Source organism: Entelurus aequoreus, linkage group LG20, assembly GCF_033978785.1.
Source record: "Entelurus aequoreus isolate RoL-2023_Sb linkage group LG20, RoL_Eaeq_v1.1, whole genome shotgun sequence".
NCBI classification, from domain to species: domain Eukaryota; kingdom Metazoa; phylum Chordata; class Actinopteri; order Syngnathiformes; family Syngnathidae; genus Entelurus; species Entelurus aequoreus.
The window spans coordinates 46,830,700-46,840,610 of record NC_084750.1 but is presented as its reverse complement, the minus strand read 5'-3'; the positions used below and the strand labels follow the sequence as shown (position 1 = coordinate 46,840,610).

The following is a 9,911-nucleotide window of genomic DNA, read 5'->3' as shown; positions in this document are numbered from 1 at the left end:
TGAATGAATGTCTGCAGCAGAAGTGAGCAGTGAAGGAGGGACCCTGGTGTTGGGAAGTAGCCGTGTCCTGCAATGTGGCGGCCTGATTCACAACACCAGCTGTCCCGCCCCACCGAGCCAGCAGATGCTGCTCAAATGCTTTTGTCCATTAGGGAGAAGAGGCGAGGTTCCATCTCATTGCTTCTCCTCGGGGGTCCACAGTCTCACTGCTCTCCACTTCCTTCTTGCCTGACAGCTGAGAGAAGAAAACAGGCAAATTAACACTGAGGAACTTTTGTTTTGTACTAAAGTGAGCCTAACTCAGCGGTGTCCAAAGAGCATTTTTGAACAGCCCGCAGCACATTCTAAAAATACACAAAAAAAGTGGAATAAAAGAGCCAATAGGTGAAATGTAACAAGGGCAAATATTGTGTTTGTCATAAAAAGGGTGTAAAACAGAAAATATTAATCAAATTAATTTTAAAAAATGGATAAAAATGTAAACGACAGAAATCTGAAGTTAATCTCGAGATTTAAGTGTTGAAAGTAAAACAAAGGAATTATTGGTAACACTTTTATGGATCCACAGGAATTTTAGCGTTTTGTTTTTTTTAACTGCTCAAAAAATAATAATGAATAAAATCAATGGCGTTATGAATTAATGACCTAACTAAGGCTCTAATTATTTCACATCAAATAATGCACTTTGAAATATTTTGGGGGAAAATATGGCATATTTTGTGTTTTTGCTATAAAAACAGTGGGTTTTTTTGACAAAAGGGGCATTAAAGATTTAAAAAAGTTTTTAGTTTATATCGACGGATAGACCTGAAGTTAATCTATAAAGAATTAAGTGATAAAAGTTTCCCCCAAAAAATATGACTTAGTTTTAACACGTAAAAGAGTGGGCTATTTTTGGATCCTCACAAATGTTAGTGGGATTTCTTTTTTCTCAACTGTTATTGCTCAGAAAATAATAAAGATTCAATGTTGTTATAAATTACTCACCTATTGAAGGCTTTATTTACTTCACATCAAATATTCCACTTTCAACCCATTTTTGAGGAAAATATTGCATATTTCATGTGTTTGTCATAAAAGAAAGTTTTATTTGAAAAAGGGCTTAGAACAAATGACAAATTAAAATTAATAAAAACATTAAAATTATAATAGACGGATACATCTGAAGTTATTCTAAAGACTTAAGTATTGAAAGTTAAAAACAAGTGTATGACTTTTATAAGTGGAGTCATTTTTGATCCCCAGAATTTCAGTGGGATTTTTTTTATTTTTTAAACTGTCATTAGTCAAAAAATAATCAATCACAATCTATGTTGTGAATTATTGATCTATTTGGGGCTGCAATTGCATTACATCAAATATTCCACTCTGAAATCTTTTTTAAGGAACTGTTGCATATTTCATGTGTTTGTCATATAAAAAACTAAGTTTTCTTTGACAAAAAAAGGCATAAAACACATTTAAAAAACATTAATAAAAATGTAGGACAGACGAATAAATCTGAAGTTCATCTCGAGATTTAAGTATTGAAAGTGAAAAAAACCGTCTCGTTAGTACAAGTGGGGTCCTTTTAGATCCTCCACAATTTTACTGGGATTTTTTGAAACTGTCATTGCTCAAAAAAAATAATGAATTCAAATCAATGTTATAAATAATCCAATATAATAATATATAATAATCCACTGAAGTATTTGTTAGGGAAATAATAACTTTGTGTTTTGCCACTTTGACAAGAAGGGCATAAAACATCAACATTTGTTTTACTTTATACCGACAAATAGACATGAAGTTACTTAAGTGTTGAAAAAAAATGTATGACTTATTTTGAACACTTTTATGAGTTTTAGATCCCCAATCATTCTAAATATTTGTATTGTATTGTTTTGGAAAATGACAAATATCAAAATGCTAAGATTTTTCAGTGCGTGGCCCTCTGTGGAAAAAGTTTGGACACCCCTGGCCTGACTTTTCTGCAGCTGACAGAAAACTTTCTGCACTTGCAAACACACTATGCTAATTTTATAATCAGCTAGGAAGATGTGCTTAGCATATGAAATGAGCTGGGATTAGAGAGGTCACTGTGAAGCACTTTCATCCTGCCAAGCTCATTGAAAGGTTGACGTGGAGGAGGAATAAAAGATGGGGAATTAGTCCCATCATCATGTGCTGCATGCGCCATGTGAACATTTTACACGAGGAACTTTCTACAAGACCTTGCAAGACGAAGAAAGTGTGTGACATGACTTGATGGTGCCAGGAACACACACTTGCTACGGTGTGTGTTCCTGGCACTGAAAGCAGCTTTTAAAGCTAGATAGATAGATAGTACTTTATTGATTCCCTCAGGAACATTAGAAAACACATGGCATCAACATATCCACTACACAAAAATAGACAACACATTCAATACAAAGTGGGCAGAATTTGAATTGAAACAATCCTCCATTCTTCACTTAGATATGATTATAAATATGTATTTCACCGTGGATATCACTCAATAATATATATATATATATACATGGATTTAAAGATAGCAGCAGAACACCTGTTCCTAGGATATATTGATGTGGATAAAGGAATGTAACATTATTTTTATAAGATGTGCCTATTCTCTCACTCTTGTAGGCAGTGTGATGCATGGTATGAGTTCAAGCGAGTGTGTGTGTGTGTGTGTGTGTGTGTGTGTGTGTGTGTGTGTGTGTGTGTGTGTGTGTGTGCGTGTGCAACGACGACGGGTGCATTGACATGTTGAATAAGGGTGCTGCAAATAAATCTGATTAATTGAATTGGCACTTCAGGCGGTTTGCCTTGAGGATAAAGGAAGAGAATCCTCTTGGTAAGAAGGCCAAGGTATGAAATGTAAAAATGGTTTCTTTGTCTGACTGTGCTGGTGTGAAGCTGGCAGCTGAAATATCCCTGCCTGCCTGCCTGCCTCATCATATGGTTGCCATGGCAGCCAGATAACGTCCTCCTCTACCATGCATCCTACTGGGAGATGGTAGGGAGCTGTGGTGCCTCAATATCCCACTTGCAATATTCTGCACATGTGACGACGCCATGGTAGAAGGAATGGGAGGACAAAATACAAATGTAGAAAGTGCTACTCCCAGCCCCCCATCGCATTCCTTTGTCTACTTCCTGCCTCGGCTCCCGCTTCTTTTTTGCAACTCAATTAGTTCTACATTTAACCAGAGGGTCAACCAATTAGTTCTACATTAACCAACACGTTCTGCCATGCTAACTTTGTGCTTCTCATCTGGAATTGATGGCTAAAAATGGCACATTTATATATTTAGTGGGTACAATTTGTACTGATATTTTCTGTGTAATTTCCTGACGGAATATTTCAAGTGTTTTCTTCATTAAATGATGTTGCATGACCTCATTTTAATCCCGTTTGAAAGTCTCCGCGATGTATCAGAATCACAAGTACTTTATTCATCCCTGAGGGTATGTTTAATACCCCTTAGAAGATATTGGGGACGTTTTACTCCCTTCATGAACAATTGGGATGTATTTTTGGCCATAACTTTAGTTATGTTACTCTGAATGAAAGGTTTTTTTCCTTTCAATTGTAGTATTTACATGAAAAATGATTTCATATTTCAACAATACATTGGGAAATCATTTTAACTTAGTTACTTCCCACCACAACGAAAAAATCCTCAGAGTTAAAAAGCGCATAACATTTTCTTTTGCTTTATATTTTTTCAACTTTTTTTGCTCCAAGTAGAATCATTTTTTTCCCAAGAGGGTATTTTTAATGCTCAATTTAATTATGTTTATTTCAAATGAAAAACGGGGAAATTATTTGATCCCAGTTATGGTCATCCCCACCAGGGCAAAGAAAAGTCCTCAGGGGTTATGAGTGCATAACATTTTTTATTTTAGCTTCAATATTTTTTTTTTAACTTTTTTTGCTCCGAATGGAATGAATTTTCTTTCCCCAAAAAGTTTTTGTTCAGGTTCAATTTTAATATTTCCAAAATACGCTGGGAAACTTTAGCCCATTAATTTTGATTGATTGAGACTTTTATTAGTAGGTTGGGCAGGGCGTAAAAGGGTTCATTAAAAGTGTATTCAAAACAATTTATTCATATTTTTCTACTTTTATTGCTCCAACTGGAATGATTTTTTCACAAGAGGGTTTTTTTTCAATGAAATTTAAATATTTGTATTTCAATGTACTTCATATATCGCCAAAACACTGGGAAATAATTTTAGGCCAGTAATTCCCGCCAGGACGAAAAAGTCCTCAGCTGTTTAAAAGTGCATCAAACATTTATTTAGCTTCATTATTATATTCTACTTTTATTGCTGCCAATGAAAATACATTTGTATCCAATTATTCCAAATTATTTTATACATCAACAAATAACTTAAGCCAATCAATTCCCAACAGGATGAAAAAGTTAAGGGTTAAAAGTGCATAAAAGAAAATTACAGCTTTATTTTTTTTTGTTGTTGCTCCGAATGGAATAATTTATTCCCCTAAAGTTTTTTCCACTTTAATTTTTTGTTTTAAAATAATTTTTATGTATCAACAACACATTGGGAAGTAACTTAAAGTAGCAATGATTGTAACACACACTAGGTGTGTTGAAATTTGCCCTCTGCATTTGACCCATCCCCTTGATCACCCCCTGGGAGGTGAGGGGAGCAGTGAGCAGCAGCGGCGCCACGCCCGCGAATCATTTTTGGTGATTTAACCCCCAATTCCAAGCCTTGATGCTGAGTGCCAAGCAGGGCGGACACTCTAACCACTAGACCACTGAGTAGGTGGACGTCAGCCCATTCATTCTCCAAAGAACAAAACAATTCCTCAGGGGTTTGAATAATTTTTCCCTCAGATTGTTTCCATGTCAAAGTTTTTGTTTCCAATTCTTCCAAATATCAGCAATACACGGAGGAGTTAACTAAGCAAATATTAGCAATACACGGAGGAGTTAACTAAGCAAATATCAGCAATACATGGAGGGGTTAACTAAGCAAATATCAGCAATACACGGAGGAGTTAACTAAGCAAATATCAGCAATACACGGAGGAGTTAACTAAGCAAATATCAGCAATACACGGAGGAGTTAACTAAGCAAATATCAGCAATACACGGAGGAGTTAACTAAGAAAATATCAGCAATACACGGAGGAGTTAACTAAGCAAATATCAGCAATACACGGAGGAGTTAACTAAGCAAATATCAGCAATACACGGAGGAGTTAACTAAGCAAATATCAGCAATACACGGAGGAGTTAACTAAGCAAATATCAGCAATACACGGAGGAGTTAACTAAGCAAATATCAGCAATACACGGAGGAGTTAACTAAGCAAATATCAGCAATACACGGAGGAGTTAACTAAGCAAATATCAGCAATACACGGAGGAGTTAACTAAGCAAATATCAGCAATACACGGAGGAGTTAACTAAGTGCCACCAGGACAAAACAGTTCTCAAGTCGTTCAGAGCAAAAAAATAAAACGGAATAATTTTTTGTTTTTAACCTTTTTTGCTATGATTTGTATAATTTCTTCCCAAAAAATGTAATATTTATTTTTGCTCAAATCTTTTTATTTATCATACATGTAGGCCATTTAAACATTTTCTCTGGCTCAGATGGTAGAACATTCATACCAGAAACCTGAGGGTTCCTGGTACGAATCCAGCTTCTGTCGTGTTTTGGAGCAAGGCACTTCACCCAACTTGCTCCCACTGGTGTGTGTGTGTGTGTGTGTGTGTGTGTGTGTGTGTGTGTGTGTGTGTCAGGACTCCCTTGCCGAACATCAATCTTAATTGGACCTTCCAGGGTAAATAAAAAGTAACAAAATATAGATCATTCTAATAGGTGAGTGCTGTTTAAATGTGGTACTTACTAAAATGCTTGATTATCATCTTTAAAAATCTGCATCATCTTCCGGAAACTGATTTGAACTTGATTTCAGTCATTTGTACATGCTTTCAAAAACCAATTGCAGAAGTAAAAGTGCTTCTTTGCTGGAAATGTTGAGTTTGCCTCCTTTTAAACCTAATCTAAATAATCCATACACGCTTTAAAAGTGAATTATTGCTGGGGTCAGTCAGGGGTAGGGACACACCGTATCAGCTCGTCATGCAATTCTAACAATAAAAAACGTTTTAAAAGGCCCAAAAACATGATATACATATACTGTATGTGTGCATATATCAACACACACACGTGTATAATATATAAATATATATATAGAATAATAGTTTGTTGGATTGTTGGCTTATTTTGTCCTAAATGGAGTAGTATGAGCCCCCCCACACCATTGGGCAGGCTTATTTGTGGAACTTACCTTGATCAAGCTATAAGAGAAATGTTTAAAAGATGAGCCTCAACGTCCGGGGTCTTTTTAAGGCGGCCTAAAAGGGAGAGAAAAGATGAGTCATGAAGTATATAAGCCCTCAACATGCTCTTGAAGCACAAAGGAGGCCTGATTGCATGGGTGTGCCTCAGCATCTGCAAACCAGCAGCTCTCTTGTCTGGAAGGAAGGAGGCGGGAGGCGAGGATGCTGCAGACCTTCGCCCACCCAGGAGAAACAACATTTTTCTCGCTTTTTCAAAAAAACACAAAATGCCGCAACACCTTCCAAGTGCTGAACAAACCCAGACAATGACTTGGTTTGTGGCCTTAATTGTAGCGACACGCCGGTAGACTGTCAAGTGTCGGCCAGCGCATAAATTGCCCTGTTTTGTGTGCGTTATTAAGGCGCTGTGGCAGTCAGCTGTTTGCTCATTAACTCCTGGGGCTAAAAGGCAGGTACACAAAGGCGGGCATAAATCAACACTCCTCAAATTCCCCAGCTCCACTAGAAGGGAGAACCTCAATAAAATCAAGATGTCTATTTTTAACGGGCTGTGTCTTGCTTCAACGCTTTGAACTCCTCGTCACTGAGGCCTTGAAGCATGAGGTGCAAAAAGCAGCATTTAGACGGCTAGTCGCTGCTTGTCTTTGCCATCCCATACCAAGTCACGTTCAGGCCATACCCATACTTTCTCATGGTCTTTGCCATCCCATACCAAGTCACGTTCAGGCCATACCCATACTTTCTCATGGTCTTTGCCATCCCATACCAAGTCACCATCAGGCCATACCCATACTTTCTCATGGTCTTTGCCATCCCATACCAAGTCAAGTTCAGGCCATACCCATACTTTGTGCAAATATACATATTGTGTCTGCTGAAATGTAAAAAGTTCTGTGTGTTCAAATAATAACATTGTTATGTGAAAAAACAACAGTAAACATGTAAGAAAAAAGAGCAAAAAATATACATCAGATTTTGAAATAAAAAAAATATCAAAACGTCCCCCCATACTTGACTTTTCATTACGCCGCCCTTGGTGGAAAAAGTATAGACACCCCTGATCTAAAATATTAGAAGCTCTCTAAATAAAAACACAAAATAATTGAAATATAAACAAGGTTTTGGCAGTTAATTAAAAATTCAAATAACTTATTAATAATTTGAAAAATGACAACTATAATAAAGACTGTTAAATGTGTAACTGAACAATAATATTTTGACACACTGGGTTATGTACTTACACAACCTTATTATTTTACTATATTTTTACATAAGAAACAACAGTAAAAATATAAGAAAAAAGTCAAAAATTGTAATGTATTAAGAAAAAGCTCAAATTAATAATAAAAATAATAATAATACACAGTCACCTATAACACAAATGTGTCTTTAAACATATATAATCGGTTTTTAGCATTTTTTTTAATTAGAAAAAATATATCAAAATGGAGCTGCCATATTTGACTTTTCAGCATGAAGCCCTTGGTGGAAAAAAGTTTATAGACACCCCTGATCTAAAATATTAAAAGCTCTCAAAATAAAAATTAAATATACTTCATAACAAATACTGTTAAATGTGTAACTTAACATGAATATTTTTCTAGAGGCAGAATTTTTGACCCACTAGGTTAGGCAGTTACTTATTACAGTTTGACATGGGAAGAACAAATAGCCAACAATCAGTAAACAATGACAAAAAGCTGAAAAGTTCTAACTAATAATTAATAATAATATACTTAATCACAAATAATACAAAGCTGTTTTTAGCATTTTGTTAAATGATATATACTTTTGACTTTTCAGTATGGTGGAAAAAGGTATGGATATTAGAGCATAAAGATATGGATATTGCAGTATTGATCCACACACATTTCATACACACGCATCACGTTCCCACCCGCGCCGTCCTGATAAGGCCCACAGTGGAGCTTTGTCTACGCCTCGCCCCCCTGGAGAAAATGAGGAGCAAAATAGCAGAGAAATAATGGAACTAATGTTTGAGGCGAAGAGGGTGTGGGTCGTAAAGAAACCACAAACATTAGTGATGCACAGATCCATAATGGCTTTTCCATACCGCCGATACCAGACCTTTATACTCAAACTATCTATTTTCAAATCAAACAACCTAGACTTCTGATACACTTTAGTTTAATAATAATAATAATAATAATAATACCTGGGATTTATATAGCGCTTTTCTAACTACCCAAAGTTGCTTTACATGTTAAAAACCCATCATTCATTCGCACCTGGTGGTGGTAAGCTACTTTCATAGCCACAGCTGCCCTGGGGTAGACTGATGGAAGCGTGGCTGTTAGTTTAAGGGTGTCAAACCTTTCCCGACCTGGGCCACATACTGAAAAGTCAAAGTATGCGGGGGCCATATTGATATTTGAGGTTTTTTTTTTTGTTTTTTTATTTCAAAGCAGATATTGTGTCAGCTTTGTATTATAGGTATATTATAAGTACATTATTATTAATTACCAGTTATTTTTCTCATTACATACCGATTTTTCCCCTACATTTTTTCTGTTTGTCCCAATGTAAGATTAGAATAAAAATAATGAATATTGCATAACCGAGTGTCAAAAATTCTGCCTGTATGAAAATATGAATGTTCAGTTACATAACAGTCTTTATTATGCTTGTTTTTTTTAATTAATTCACAAGTTAGGATAGGGCCCTCCCCCCTCCAAAGACATGCACCTGGGTAATAGGCCCCTCCCCCCTCCAAAGACATGCACCTGGGGATAGGCCCCTCCCACCTCCAAAGACATTCACCTGGGGATAGGCCCCTCCCACCTCCAAAGACATTCACCTGGGGATAGGCCCCTCCCACCTCCAAAGACATGCACCTGGGGATAGGCCCCTCCCACCTCCAAAGACATTCACCTGGGGATAGGCCCCTCCCACCTCCAAAGACATAGGGGGATAGGTTGATTGACAACACTAAATGGTTCCTAGTGTGTGAATGTTGTCTATCTGTGATGAGGTGGTGACTTGTCCAGGGTGTACCCCACCTACCGCCCGAATGCAGCTGGGATAGGCTCCAGCACCTACCGCAACCCCGAAAGAGACAAGCGGTAGGAAATGGATGGCAGTTTTTCAGTTTCAGCAGACACATGAGGTATTTGCACAAAGTATGGGTATGGTGAAGTTGACTGGGTATGGGATGGTAAATAAAGTCTTGCACATCACCAACTAAAATTGCTTAGCATGGACTTTGCTGAATGATGCGTTTTGAAGCTAATGCACTGCTGAGTGCAGGTCGATAAACGTACACGTCCCGGCCCTGCCAGCCGAGCACTAACCCTGATGACTCCTGGCTGGTGCCAGCTGCTGGGCAAGGCAGTAGGGCCCAGATTGGCCAGGCGGAGAACTGTAAAAGAAAACCACAAGGTCAGCTAAAAGAGGCCTGGTGTTCTACCAAGATGTGTGTCCAAGATGCCACAATGACTCCTCCACTCTACTGAAATGATGGATTAGTACACAAAAAGCAGGACTACAGCAACGTATGCACGCGCACACACACACACACGCACACACACACACACACCACCCTCAGACCTTACTCGTCGGCC

The 9,911-nt window shown here is 37.5% G+C and overlaps 1 long non-coding RNA gene across 2 annotated transcripts in view; it reads right to left on the bottom strand.

Annotated features, from left to right (window-relative positions):
- The window catches only part of LOC133636313 (uncharacterized), a 48,159-nt gene continuing 38,248 nt past the window's right edge, over positions 1–9,911 (bottom strand). The window contains exons 6-8 of one of the 2 annotated variants that reach the window (XR_009822219.1): positions 9,642–9,709; positions 6,318–6,384; positions 1–235 (exon numbers count right to left, since the gene is read on the bottom strand). This is a non-coding gene — a long non-coding RNA (uncharacterized LOC133636313). The remainder of the gene's footprint in view (positions 236–6,317; positions 6,385–9,641; positions 9,710–9,911) is intronic. The other variant, XR_009822218.1, reaches the window with a different exon arrangement.